Source organism: Panthera pardus, unplaced genomic scaffold, assembly GCF_024362965.1.
Source record: "Panthera pardus isolate Hobbes unplaced genomic scaffold, ASM2436296v1 HiC_scaffold_13, whole genome shotgun sequence".
Taxonomy (NCBI): domain Eukaryota; kingdom Metazoa; phylum Chordata; class Mammalia; order Carnivora; family Felidae; genus Panthera; species Panthera pardus.
Window position 1 is genome coordinate 55,759,925 of NW_026526688.1, and position 14,654 is coordinate 55,774,578.

General features: G+C 37.7%; 2 protein-coding genes across 4 annotated transcripts in view; one reads left to right on the forward strand and one right to left on the reverse strand.

Annotated features, from left to right (window-relative positions):
- The window catches only part of GALNTL6 (polypeptide N-acetylgalactosaminyltransferase like 6), a 1,197,302-nt gene that overhangs the window by 225,509 nt on the left and 957,139 nt on the right, over nt 1–14,654 (reverse strand). The gene's annotated exons all lie outside the window — the stretch shown is intronic.
- LOC109262420 (polyadenylate-binding protein-interacting protein 1-like) overlaps nt 10,135–14,654 on the forward strand; it is an 85,223-nt gene continuing 80,703 nt past the window's right edge. The window contains exon 1 of the mRNA XM_019441002.2: nt 10,135–10,165. The gene's annotated coding sequence lies outside the window, so the exon portion shown is untranslated. The remainder of the gene's footprint in view (nt 10,166–14,654) is intronic.

Genomic DNA, 14,654 nt, shown 5'->3' on the forward strand with positions numbered 1-14,654 from the left:
TCAATTTAACAGATGTCAGAATTACTCATATTGGAGTTTCTCCATACCTAAGAGTTTATTCTTATTTCTTCTTCTTAATGTAGCATTTAAAAAAAAATCTCAATTTCCTTTTTTTCAACTGCCCCATAACTATGTTTTACAAATGGATCAAGTAAAAAAATACTTAGCTTTCTAATTTTTCTTATTCAAGAATACTGGTGGGGTCTTTCCCAAGATTGTTTTAGCACAAAATGGGTTCCCCCTCTATTTTGTTCTTCCTGTACCGAACAGACTACAGAAAGCAAAGATTACAGATTTGGAGTCAGAATGGACCTAAGTGGGAAGTCTGTACCGGTGAAACATATGAACAGGTCATGTAAATTCTCTTAGTGTAAATTTCTTCACCCATAAAATACATGGAATTGGGAGATTTTTTCCTCTTAGAGTGTGGTGAAGGGTTAGGCTTTTGGTTAGACACCAGACAGTGCTCATTCAACAAACATCCCCTAAGTCAGTAATGGGAGACCTCATAAGTCCCATGCACTTAAGAAGAGAAACAGCATTTTTAGCTGGGGAAATGTCTTTGAATGTTAAGCCTGAAAAATGAAAAATAGAGAATTTTCATTTATTGGTGAGGTTTTGATAATTCATCACCTTTTATTTATTGAAAATTTATTTTTTTAATGTTTTTATTTATTTTTGCGATAGAGAGAGACAGAGCATGAGCAGGGGAGGGTCAGAGAGAGAGGGAGACACAGAATCCCAAGCAGGCTCCAGGCTCTGAGTGGTCAGCACAGAGCCCGATGCAAGGCTCAAACTCCCAGACTGTGAGATCGTGACCTGAGCCAAAGTTGGATGCCCAACCAGTTGAGCCACCCAGGTGCCCCTATTTATTGAAAATTTAAAGAATGAGCGGTTTTGACCAGCGATAAGTGAACACATATAACTTCATAGCAGTATCACTGTTTCTCAACCAAAAGTCTGGCTCTAAAGTGTCTCTGTCTCTTTAAGATGGGTGTGCTATGCAAAAGCCATAGCTTCTGCCCTTCCTCTCTTTACTGACTCCTCTCCTGCTCTCCTCTGTGCAAGCTGCAAAGAAAGATTCCAATGGACTATACAATACGACGCTGCCTGTGAATAAGATTGGAGCTTACTATTACTATTTTCCTGTTAGGAAAATAAAGTAGAGACCTGCCACCCAGTCATGCAATCAAAGGCAATGAATAAGAGGAAAGTGATCAATACTAGAGCTCTGTACATGTCAGTCTTGAAAGACTTGCATTCGGTCAGGGTTTCCCCTGTAATAAACATTTAAGAAGATGCCATATTCAGGGTACCTGGGTGGCTCAGTCAGGTAAGTGGTTGACTCTTGATCTCGGCTCAGGTTATGATCTCATGGTTCGTGAGATCGAGTCCCATGTCAGGCTCTGCACTGGGATTCTGTCTCTCTGCCCCTCTCTATCTGGCACTCTATCTCTCTCAAAATAAATAAATGAACATTAAAAAAAGGAAGATGTCATATTCTCATTACTGTAACTTATTCAGGCACTGAAATCCTTCTGTATCTCCAATGTACAAACAAGTGTCATTCTATAAGTTTATTGGTAAATCGGTCGTTTGGACCACAGAAACATACTCTCTCACGGAAACAGTGTCACAACAGCCACTGGTGATGGAAAATAGATCGTGAACATTTGTGAAACCCACCAAAACAGTGTTTGTTTGTTTGTTTGTTTAAGCTTCACTGTTCTTTTGTCAAGTGCTGCTGCCAGTACGATCTCCCTCTTGGCAGTCTGGGGTGCAGTTATTTCTTCCCTCCCTGACCCTAATGGGGACTCTTGGGGGAGAGGAGGATTAATTCTCTGTAGCTCATAAGAGGAAATGGCTCTAGAAGACAGTTGATTCCCAGGTGGTCTAACTCCAGAACCAAAGGGTTGTTGACTACCTGGGAGTGGTTGTCCCGATTTCAGGTTTAGATTTCCAAACTTTTCAGTTTATACAAAATTCTCTGAAACTCAAGTGGAGACTATCTCTACATGTTTCCTTTCCCTCTATGCACATTATCTGATTCTGTGTGTTTTTCTTTGATCAAAGCCCATTTTAACATACTAAAAGAATTGTATGGTGCAAGTTCACTAAGCACAAAAGGTTTGACCCCAAATGGAGTCCCCTAATTATTCAAATCAATTCTTTTAGTTTGAACTTTTCAGTAATCATCAGGTTGCTTTGCCTTGGAATAATGATCTGGTTGACTGCCCTTGTGAAGGGTCCCTTCTCTTTTAGTTGTAATTCCTAATTACCCATAACTCACAATGAAGACAGGTATCATCAGTCTAATTAGTAAATTAGACTCTCGTGCAATGGAGTTATTGGGCATGGTGCAGATGGCTTTAAATTAAAAACGTTTTCTATTTCTTTTGTATGAGCAATTTTTAGATTCATTTCCAAAATATTATTAAAATGATTTTCAACATGATTTTATATGATTTTAATTCAAGCACAGTATCTTTGAAGATTTCCTTTGGACCTCTTTACTTTTATTTAACGACAAGAGCATTTATGGTATTTTTATAAAACAGGCAGATTTCTTTAGCAACAATGAGGCATTTGTAGAACCTTTAACATTTTTTTTTGTCCATGGCTATAAGGTTACTAGTTAAAGTCTACTGGATGGTATCACAACGACCTGGACAAGTGAACACAAACAATATCAAATACACCAGTTTTGTCAGGGTTATTGTACTAGTGTGGGGCAATAAGGAATGAAAAGTTGTACGTGGGTGAAATTTTGGTGCCTTGCTACTGTGAATATTGAATTTAGCAGTTTTCTCAATGTATTTTCCTCTTTTTCTAGAGATTTCACATATGTTTCGTAAACTTACCTGGAGAATATATCATTCACTTGGATATTTAGTGTTAGAGGTAGCACTAAACACTAAAAAATAACCTTTAATGATTAGCACAGTCAAAAATCGAGTACATGAGTTAGACTTGTTGCTGCCTGGCCACATGCCTTTGGGTGAGTCACTCTACCCTATTTAACCTCATTTTCCTCAGCTATAAGGTGAAGGCAATGTGCCCAGTTGATCCTAAATATTCCTTCTAGGTCTATGATTCAATGATTTCCCCTGTGAAGTTTTACTTGTAGAGTAGATCTAACCCTGTTGAGTACCCAGTTTTTGTTGTTGTTTTTTTTTTCTCAAAAGCTTCCTGATGGTTGATATTTTGGTGTTTCTTTGGGCTGTGTGTCATTTTTGAAAGCAAGAGTCAAATCAAAATAAAGCTAACACATATCAAAGATTTAGTCAAAAAGTGAACTCCATGGTATTTTCTTTGGTCAATATAGCATCTGTCTAATCTCCTGCAGCTCACTGTCTACAAGACTGTTACTGGTGTCAAAATAATGACTTTGAAGCACTGTAAGTTCATCAAAGATTTAAGTCTGTTCAGTAAGTTATGCTTATTATGTCAGAAAAATATGGTAACAGAGTTGAGACAGCTTTCTAGTCTACCTCTGAGGAATTGTTCCCAAGGGGACAGTCCAGTGACTATTAGCATTATAGTGTGTGGTCAGTGTGTCCCAAGCAGAAGACCCACCAAAGGCCAAGCAAACAGCTGCCCTGTCTCAGCAGCTCACTGAAGCACAGCTACTTGTCCAGCTCCTTCCATATCCTTTGAATTCCCTAATTTACATCCCAAGGGGAGAGCAAGAGAGGCAAGAAGACACTATTTATCTGGCAATAAGGATTTCTATATTTAATTACATACCCATGGAGATGAAATGCCTTTGATGTGTATACTTTGTTGTTGGCATAATATAATAGAGCATGACTTTAAGATCATATAGAATATGGGGGGTACCTGGGTGGCTCAGTTGGTTAAACGTCTGACTTTGGCTCAGGTCATGATCTCACTATTTGTGAGTTTGAGCCCCGCATCGGGCCCTGTGCTGACAGCTCAGAGCCTGGAGGCCGCTTCAGATTCTGTGTCTCCTCCTCTCTTGGCCCCTCCCTTGTTCACACTCTGTCTCTCTCTCTCTCTCAAAAATAAACATAAAAAAATTAAAAAAATCATATAGAATATGGGAATATGTCCTAGTTGTTATGAGTTCTGAAATGTAATAGAATATAAATACACAATAGCATAAATATCTTCCTTTTCCTCATAACAAAATATACTGACTACAACTCTCAGTATTCTGGATAGTTTGAGGTTACATCAGAGTGACAGGGAATACTTCAGAATTAGGGAATATAAGATATTCTTCTATTTTTTTTAATCCACTTGGCATATGTCATGCACATATTTTAACCCAAAGTAACAATGTTCAGAGTAACATAGCAGGGCCTCTAGAGACTCTTTATACTGTGTTTACATGAGAGAAATACAGGCATATCTCAGAGATTTTGGAGTTTGGGTTCCAAACCACCCCACAAAAAAGCAAAATCACAGTAAAGCAAATCAAATAATTTTTTTGTTTGTTTCCCAGTGCATATAAAAATGTTATTTATACTACCCTGTAGCCTATTTAGTATGCAATAGAATTATGTCTAAAAACAATGTATATACATTAACTGAAAGATACTTTCGTGCTAAAAAGTGCTAACCCTTAGTGAGTCGTTATTTTTTTTGCTGGTGCAAGTCTTGCCTTGATGCTGATGGCTGCTGACTGATCAGAGTGGTGGTTGCTGAAGGCTGGGGTGGCTGTGGCAATTTCTTTATTGTAAGACAACAGTGAAGTTCGCTGCATCAATTGATTCTTCTTTTCACAACCCATTTCACTGTACTGTGTGATACTGTTGGATAGTATTTTATCCACAATAGAACTTCATTCAGAATTGGAGTCAGTCCTCTCAAACCCTGCTGCTGCTTTAGCAACTAAGTTTACATAATATTCTAAATGCTTTGTTGCCATTTCAACAATCTTCCCAGCATCTTCACCAGTAGCAGATTCCATCTCAACCACTTTCTTTGCTCATCCATAAGAAGCAACTCCTCATCTGTTCAAGTTTGATCATGAGATTGCAGCAATTCAGTCCCATCTTCAGCCTCCACGTCTAATTCTAGTTCTCTTGTTATTTCCACCACATGTGCAGTTACTTCCTCCACTTAAATCACGAACTCCTCGAAGTCATCCATGAGAGTTGGAAACTTCTTCCAAACTCTTGCTCATGTTGATATTTTGAACTCTTCCCATGAATCACAAATGTTCTTCATGGCATCTAGAAAGGTGAATCCTTTCCAGCAAGCTTTCAGTTTACTTTGGCCAAATCCATCAGAGGAACCACTGTCTATGACAACTATAGCCTTACAAAATGTATTTCTTAAGTAATAAGGCTCAAAAATCAAAATTGCTCCTTGATCTATGGGCTGCAGAATGGATATTGTGTTAGCAGGTATGAGAACAACATCAATCTCGTTGTCCATCTCCATTGGAGCTCTTGGGTGACCAGGCACACTGTCAACGAGCAGTCATATTTTGGAAGAAATCTTTCTTTCTGAGCAGTAGGTCTCAACAATGGGCTTAAAATATTTAGTAAACCATGTTGAAGGAAATGCACTATCATCCAGGCTTTGTTGTTCCACTTATAGAGCAAAGGCAGAACAGATTTCATGTAATTCTTGAAAGCCTTAGGATTTTCAGAATGGTCAGTGAGCACTGGCTTCAGCTTAAAGTCTCCAGTTGAATTAGCCCCTAACAACAGAGTCAGTCTGTCCTTTGAAGCTTTAAAGCCAGACACTGACTTCTCTCTAGTGTTGAAAATCTTAGATGGCATCTTCTTCCAGTAGAAGGTTATTTCATCTGCGCTAAAAATCTGTTGTTCAGTGTGGCCACCTTCATTAACGATCTGAGCGAGATCTTCTGGACAACTGGCTGCAACTTCTACATCAGCACTGGCTGCTTCACCTTGTACTCGTCTGTTAGTGGAGACGGCATCTTGCCTTAACCTCATGAGCCAACTTCTGCTAGCTTCCAACTTTACCTCTGCAGCTCCCTCACCTCTCCCAGCCTTCACAATACGGATGGGAGTTAGGGCCCTGATCTGGACTGGTCTTCTATCCGGACCACTAAAACTTTCTGGGAGTCAGCAATAAGGCTGTTTCTCTTTCTTATCATTTGTGTGTTCACTGTGTATCACTTTTAATTTTCTTCAAGAACTTTTTCTTTGCATCCACAAACTGTGTGATGCAGCCTAGCTTTCAGCTCATCTCGTCTCAGCTTTTACATGCCTTCCTTGCTAAACTCAATCATCTCTAGCTTTTGATTTGAAGTGAGAGACATGTGACTCTTTCACCTGAACACTTAGAAGCCATTGTAGGGTTATTAATTGGCCTAATTTCAATATCGTTGTGTCTCGGGGCGAGGGAGGCCCAAGGGGAGGAAGACAGATGGGGAGATGGCTGGTCGGTGCAGCAGTCAGAAGACACATGTATCTATTAAGTCCACCTTATACGGGCGGGGTTTGTGACATCCCCAAAACAATTACAATAATAACATCAAAGATCACTGATCACAGAGCATTACAATGAACATGATAATAATGAAAAAGTTAGAAATATTATGAGAATTACCGAAATGTGACACTGAGACACAACGTGAACAAATGGTGTTGGAAAAATGGCATTGATAGACTAGCTTGGTGCAGGGCTACCACAAAGCTTCAGTGTGTAAAAACTGCAGTATCTGCAAAGCACAATAAAGTGAAGCCCAATAAAAGGAGGTGTGCCTGTCTACAGATTTTAAGTCTCTCATTGAACTCCAGAAAATGGTCAATTTCTTTATTTTCTGGTTGACCCCACTAAACCTGTCCCTTTTGATAGCATTCAAATAGAGACATTTTGCATTATCTCTAGAACACAAAAAATTCAACCAAGGAAGCAGTTTGTGAAACCATATTCAATTACCTCTATTATGATTTCAACTGAGTTTTATCTCTGAATGTCCTATTTTCTATTCTTTATAATATGCAAGGCATCTGGAGCCATTTGGGAAATAGCTGGGGACACCAAACTTAAATATATAGACAAAATGTATTCCAGCTCATACGGAAAAAGAAAAGACAGAATTAAAATGTCACCCTTTTGCAACCCCTAATGAACAAATGGATTAAGCCATCAACAGCTGTTAACATCACAAAAGGAGCTACAATCACCTATTTATGTGCCTTCTAATGAAAGAACACATCACTGCCTATAAAGTATTCTTGCCAAAAGGATTAAGTGAATTTGATCATGCCTTTAGATCTAACAACCCGTTTATAGGAAATAAAGGATTACAGAATATGTTAAATGGCACATCAGGGGAATAATCAGCAAAATTCAAACTAGGGGAAGTTCCCCAGGGCAAATGGTTTGCCTTCTTCAACAAATAAACTGAAAGGAAAAAGAAAAGAAATGCGAAGAAAATCCTAAAGATTAAGAGACATTTAAGGGGCGCCTGGGTGGCTCAGTTGGTTGAGCGTCCCACTTCTGTTCAGGTCATGATCTCATGGTCTGTGAGTTCGAGCCCCACGTCAGGCTCTGTGCTGATGGCTTGGAGCCTGGAGCCTACTTTGGATTCTGTGTCTCCCTCTCTCTCTGCCCCTTTCCTGCTCATGCTGTCTCTCTCTGTGTCTCAAAAATGAATAAATGTTAAAAAATTTTTTTTAAAAAGAGACATTTAAGAAATACAGTGTACCAACCAGTCACACCAAAAGAATCTAAGATGAGTCCTGATTCTAAGATAGAATTGACAAAATAAAAAGCAGCTTCTGTTGTCTGGGGACTGGTCTGACGCTCATAGCAAGGCCATCTTGTCCTCTGGTGGTAACCATCTCACAGAACATCAACACCCAGCAAGGTAACTCAGAGACCAATATGAAGTGTGACAAAAACAAGATCACTGTGAAACCAACAACATACCAAATATCCCCCTTTCTTGGCTAAAATGGGTGGCTGCTACTTTTGACCAATTATATTTTTATGAAGTTGTGGAAAGAATTTGAGATTTCTTTCCACAAGAGACTCTTTGACTCCATGCAATTACAGGAGAAGAGATTTGGACATCATTCATCACAGGTCTTTTGTGTTTGTTCAGGTTACCTTTTCAAGGATGTTTATACAGCAAAGAGATATGGAAGACAAGAGATCCTGTCTCTCCCAGAAACAAAGGGCAGGTTTATTTATAGGCTTGGAAGTAGAGACAGTGTCTCTCTCTGCATGCTTGTTGCCCATTAGAAAAGATTTGAGTTCCCTAAGTTCAACATTCCTTCGCTATAATATGTCCCACCGCTCTTGCATCTGTGCACATCAGCCTTGTCCCTGGGTGACCTGGGGACAAGGGGAACTGATGCAGGCACCCCGATCATCATGTGGCTTCCTGTGCTGTCGGTACTAAAGTTCATTATCTCTGACCCAGGAATCCAGCGTCTCCTACCTCCATAAGACAGTGGGCAGGCCAACTTGATAACTTGTAGGTAGAGGAAAATCCCGGATTCTTTGCAGTTCTTTACAGGGAGGAAGGAAGGCCACTGACGAAGAGTTCTTAAACATTCCACGGGAGTTTTGGAGTTTTCTGATTAGGGTATGGAGAAAAATCTAGGGAAAGTAGATGGTGCTAAGTACACATGCCAGACTATCCACTTCTGTACCACTTGGGGAATATGAACACTGACTGGAGATTAAATGACATTAAGAGATTATTAATTTTTTTTTAAGTAGGCTCCATGCCCAACATGGGGCTTGAACTCATGAGCCTGAGATCTGGGGTCTAATGCTCTATGGATTGAGCCAGCCAGGAGCCCCCAGACTCTCCACTTCTTGCCGTCCCACAGCCTAGCTCTGCTCAGCTGAGCTCCACACTCCTCCCCGCCAACTTTCCTGTTACTTTTTTCCTCCATTTGAATCCTTGCAGTATCTGAAAATATCACTGTCTTCACACAAAAGTTTCACAGTGAAAACTAGTGCGCTATGTTTACCTGGAGAATTCTGATACTTTTCAATGAGCTGCTCTTAGAACCCTGTGTTAACACATAGACAATAGGGTTGGGATACACTTCAGGGTGGGGTTTTCTCTTGGCAAATCAGGAAAGCCTGGATACTTGGCAAATTCCTTGGGATCCCCTCTTTCTCAATCTTTCTCTCTTTTTCATGATTTGCTTAAAGAACACTTGAATTTTGGATTTTCAGAATAGCTTTAAATGTGCAACACGTTCAGACTAACACAAAAGAAATAAAATGCCACAACACCTATTCATTCCCCCACTGTGTGGCCCCTTATTGAGTAGTGAACAGGCACAGATCTAGTGCCAAGCGTCCTTCAGGGAAAGCTTCCTTCTTCTCCATGTTTAGGATTGTAAATGGGTTTAAAATCTCCTGTGAAATGCTCTTATATCAAAGATTGTTTGTATACCTTATAAGTCAAAACCCCAAAAGTGAAAAAAAAAAAATATAGATGCCGCCATACATAAAAGGATTAAGTACTTTTTCAGAAAACGTACTTTTTTTTTAGAAAAAACTGTGTGTGTGTGTGTGTGTGTGTGTGAGAGAGAGAGAGACAAGAGATAGCTATCACCAGATAAAATATTTATTTTATTTGTCATCTTTTATATTTAGAGTATATACTTTAGCATGATTTCACAAGGGGGTAAATAATTGATGACTTCATATAAAATATTTTGGCATTTTGGTAATAGGCTAAAAACTGCCTATACAAATGTATACATATACAAATACCTACACAAATGTAGCGTATCTGTGATACAGCTTTTACTTCAGTTCACTTATCACAAATTGAATTTGTACATTCATTACTTATGCCAGTTTTGAGAAGGTAATGTCTATTTAGCTACAACAGAAATATTTGCATTCTATTTTTCCTTTTCCGCAGTATTTTCTTAAGGTCTATTTAAAAACTATTTTGTCAGATGTTGCAAATATTTCTCAATAATCCATGTTTAGATTATATGATATTTTTCTAAGAATTTGATGTTTTTCAAAAGTCATGGTAAATAAAAGACTCTTGTGAATGAAAGTGACAAAATCTGAATATAATTTACAGTTTGTGACTATTCTGTTTACATGAACATAGAATGAAAACTTCGTATTTTCTGTAAGTCAAGCTACACAAAATTTACTGGATTAAAATATTATTTTCTTTATATTATTTCTTTGGGTGCTGTAACTTCTGCTTCAAAGAAGAAAAAAGGTATGAATAAAAACTGGTTAAAACTCAGAGGTCTTTTCTATGTAGTACTATTGCTGAGTATTTTTAACTCACTGCAAATTGATCCATTTCAATACAATGGAAACACCTCTGCTTTTTAATGATTCAGTAGTTTTACTAGGCTTTAAATACTCTATCTATTGCAAAGAACATTCCATGTAGTTTACAAGTTTGTATTTGCACCAAACCACCTGATAATTCAGTCTAAATGCTCAAATGTAAAAATCTTGCCATCAGCATTATAAATAGTTACTGGTTCCATATTATACTATTTGACCCAGAAAATATTTAAGAATTTTCCTGAAGATGGTGTTAAGCTTTAGTTTAATTGTAGAACAATTAAATACTTAATTGTTTAATTAAAAAATAGTTTAATTGTAGAAAAAATCACATGATGTAATCTTTTAAGTTAAAAAAATTTTTAAAAACCTCATATAAATCACATTTGAATAATCAATGTTAACATAGGAGAGCAAATCTCTAGGTGATCTAGATGAACTTAGAGATTTTCAGGTTTTTTTTTTAAAGTTGCATTAAAATACACAGAACGTAAAATTTACTATCTTAACTCTTTTCAAGTGCGCAGCTCAGTCAGTAGGGTTAAATACATCCACATTGTTGTACAGTCTCCGGACTTTTTGACCTTGCAAACTAAAACTCTATACTCATTAAATAACCACCCCTTTCCCTCTCCCAGCACTTGGAAAACCACCATTCTGCTTTCTGTTTCCATGAGTTTGAGAACTCTAGATACCTCGCACTGTGGAATCATGACAATTTGTCTTTTTATCGCTGGCTTATTTTACTCAGCATAATGTTCTCAGAGTTTACCCATGTCTTAGCCTATGTTAGAATTTCTTTGGTTTCTAAGGCTGAATATTCCACTGTATGTATATAAACATCAACAGGTCTATTAATATGGTGAAGTCACTGCTCCCAGTGAAAGCGAATGCTGTGTGTGTCAGATCAGCATGCTGCATTTTGTTTATCCCTTTATTTGTCAACAGGCATTTGAGTTGTTTACACCTTTCGGTTATTGTGCATTATACTATTATGAACATAGGTATACAAATATCTCTTCAAGATCCTGTTTTCACTTCTTTTGGAAATACGCCCCCAAATGGAATTACTAGATCATACGGTAATCCTATTTAAAATTTTTTGAGATGCCACCATACTGGTTTCCATCACAGCAGCGCCATTTTTACAGTCCCATCAGCAGTGGATAGGGTGTCTATTCAGTTTTGAAGTCCTTATGATCCTTTTTGTCAAATCCATATTTAAACAAATTGCATTTTAGTGGAAAGTGGAGGAAAACTCTAGCACAGGTCCGAGAGCTACCTAGAAGTCTTGAGAGCTACAAAAAAATTCCCCCACAGTGACTCTTTCAAATCTACTAAGTACCAAATATTCCATAAAGAAATAAAAGTCTGTGCACTGACAATGATGAATACTTTCAATATAGAAGATAACCCACTATCAAAGGAAGAAAGCATCATAGATACCAAAGTTTCAGGACTAAAATTGTACCTGGAAAGCCTCCAGACTTGCTTCATTTCCCCCACTGCAGAATGGATTCATCAAGACTACTGTATTTGAAAACATCCTACCTTCCAGTCTAAACGCTTCTTCTACTTATAGAATGAACATCTGATTTGCACAGGCCAGGGGCACTTCCTCTCTGCACCTCACCTCCCCCAGCTGCAGTTTTGTGGGCTGCAGGCTGCATCCGGTGACCTGCAGGCCACCACCTTCTCTCAGTCTCCCTTTTCCATTATCTATTGTATCAGGGAACTCAATGGCGCTTTGTATTTAATTGTCTTAGTTAATGAATCCTCTCATATTTACCAAATAAATCCTCAATATCTTATCTTCTGTTTCTTCCAAGAAAACTCATATCTTATTTTTCACTCATTCCTTTAATCTCTCAGGCTGTCACAAATGCACATTTTGTCAGAGAATTTGTCTTGAGATATGAGGCAACTACTTTAAAAAACGTATTTAAGAAAAAAAAAACAATAAAAGAACGAGTATATTTATGCCTTTACCCTTATGGGTAAACACTTCATTCATGCATTCCTCAATTTTCTAGCTACTTCAGCAATATCTTAACGTATTTTGCTGAATATAAGGCTATGTGATTTTAAAACTGATTGCTTTCGTATTCCAACATTGATGCTGCTATTAATTATGGGTTTATTTGTACCTACACGCACATTCACAGCTTGGCTAAGTAGCCTTTTGTGAGCTGGTTTGATTCCTAATGACCATCTCTAAAAATTGGGACCAAGAGTAAATTTTTCCCATAAAGATAATTAATGATTTTCGGCAACTTATTTTCCTAAGACAAAATCAGGATGAGAAATGGAAACTCTGGGCCTAAACGATACAGGGTAACATAAGCCACATCAACAGGACTATCACTAAGGTGAAGTCACCGCTCCCAGTGAAACCAAATGCTGTGTGTATGAAATCAGCATGTTACATGGAATCCACCTCTGAATTGAAGGGATTGACAAATTCATTTAAGCAATTTTTAGAAAACTCAAAGTGATAAAAAACCAAAGTTGGGATGCCTGAGAAAGGGAGAAATTGATCTTTAGCAAGTGAACAAGAATAAAATTCAGGTAGAACAACAACAACAAAAACCGAAAACCAAAAACAAAACAGAAACAAAACAAAGACAAATAAACAAGAATGCCATATACCAGCACAGATATCACATGGAAGCAATGAAATCTCTGTCCTTTTGAAAATACTTTCAAGTTTGCATTTCTTCAGCTGAAAAAAATCCTAGTATGATTCACGTATACATTCTAAAGACACCTTGTTTTTCTTCAGTTTCCTTAGAAGCATCTACTGGAGTTACTGGGTGGGAATGTTTCATGGGTAGAATTACAGGGACCTCATATCAGCACGTGTGTGAGTGATTGAATAATGTCACCAGTAACTGCCAAAACAGCCATAAAACCTGTGGGGTTTGGCTTGACTTCACAATAAATAAAGACAAATTGGAAAAATTCCTCTAAACTATTCCTTAGTGTGAGAACAATGTTATGTCAAAATTTCAATTTAGATGAGACCAGAACTAAATTAAATACCTGGGAATTGGTCCTGTTCCCAAGGCTACCGAAACTCCAAGTTTCTGACAACATTCTTGTACTGCAATATAGAAGGAGGCATGCCGGAAATGGGCTGTCTGCCCTTGTTGAGGAAAACTGACCTGCTTAAAGTTATATCCTCTCAAGGAATTCTCCATTTCTTGATAATGTTATTACATAATAAAAAGGAAAGGGATCATATAAGACATTATCTTGATTTAAAGTTTAAAAAATAAAATATTGAGAGGATCAAAAAAATGTTTCATATTCTTGAATGAAAGAAACCAATAAAATAAGCAGTGAAATATGACAAAGTAATATATGGAACAGTAATAATTATGTTTACATTAACTGAGTGCTTGTAATATCTATTCTAAAATATATTCATGTATTAGTTTATTAGATCCTCTGCACAGAGGAGAAAAAAATATGCTTATTTACAAATGAGAAAAATGAAGGTCAGAAAAGTTTAAAAATATGCTGGTGCCTGCTGGCTCAATCAGAAGAGCATGTGACTCTTGACCTTGGGGCCATGAGTTTGAGCTCCACGTTGGGTGTTGGGTGTAGAGATTATGTAAACAGACAAACAAACAAATTAAAAAAATTTTATTTTCCTGAGGTCATAGAGTAAAATTGTGTCTGGAATATTGTAAGTACTCAATAAAATATTAGCAATTATGTGTCAGGAGAGAGAAAAAAAACTTGAACCCAAATGTATCCATCAGGAATCTTTTAAGTGTAAGGGAATTTGATATAGGGAATTTGATGCTTATAGTAGTATTATATAATTATTATAAAAAACCTGGAAAATTATGAAAGTGGAAAGAAGGAGAAAAAAAGTCAGTAAGAGTTTACGGCCCCAAATCAATCACTTCATAAGCCAGACAGAGAAAGACCAATACTGCCTGGTATCACTTATATGTGGAATCTTAAAAAAGAAAAGTAAAATTCATAGAAGCAGAGAGTAGAAAAGTGATGACCAGGGCCTGGGGGTAGAGGAAATAGGGAGAGGTTCATAAAAGGGCACCCACTTGTCGTTATAAGATGAAAGAGGTCTAAGGATCTAATAATATAAGACATGGTGACTATGGTCAATAACACTGTCTTGTATAATTGAAATTTGCCAAGAGTGTAGAACTTAAATGTTCTCACCCTTAAGCACCCAAAAAGGTAAATAGGTGAGGTGTCCCATCTGTGAGGTGTCCCATCTTTTCTTATCTGAACAAGAACATGGTTCTTGTAGCTATCCCATCTTTCCCTGCATCCTAAGTTTTTGATCTTTCTACTGAGTCATTCCATCTTCAAGCAAAAATGTTGCAATCTCCTTTTCTTAAAAGCAAACCTTCTTTGATGCACACCCTCCTCCAGCT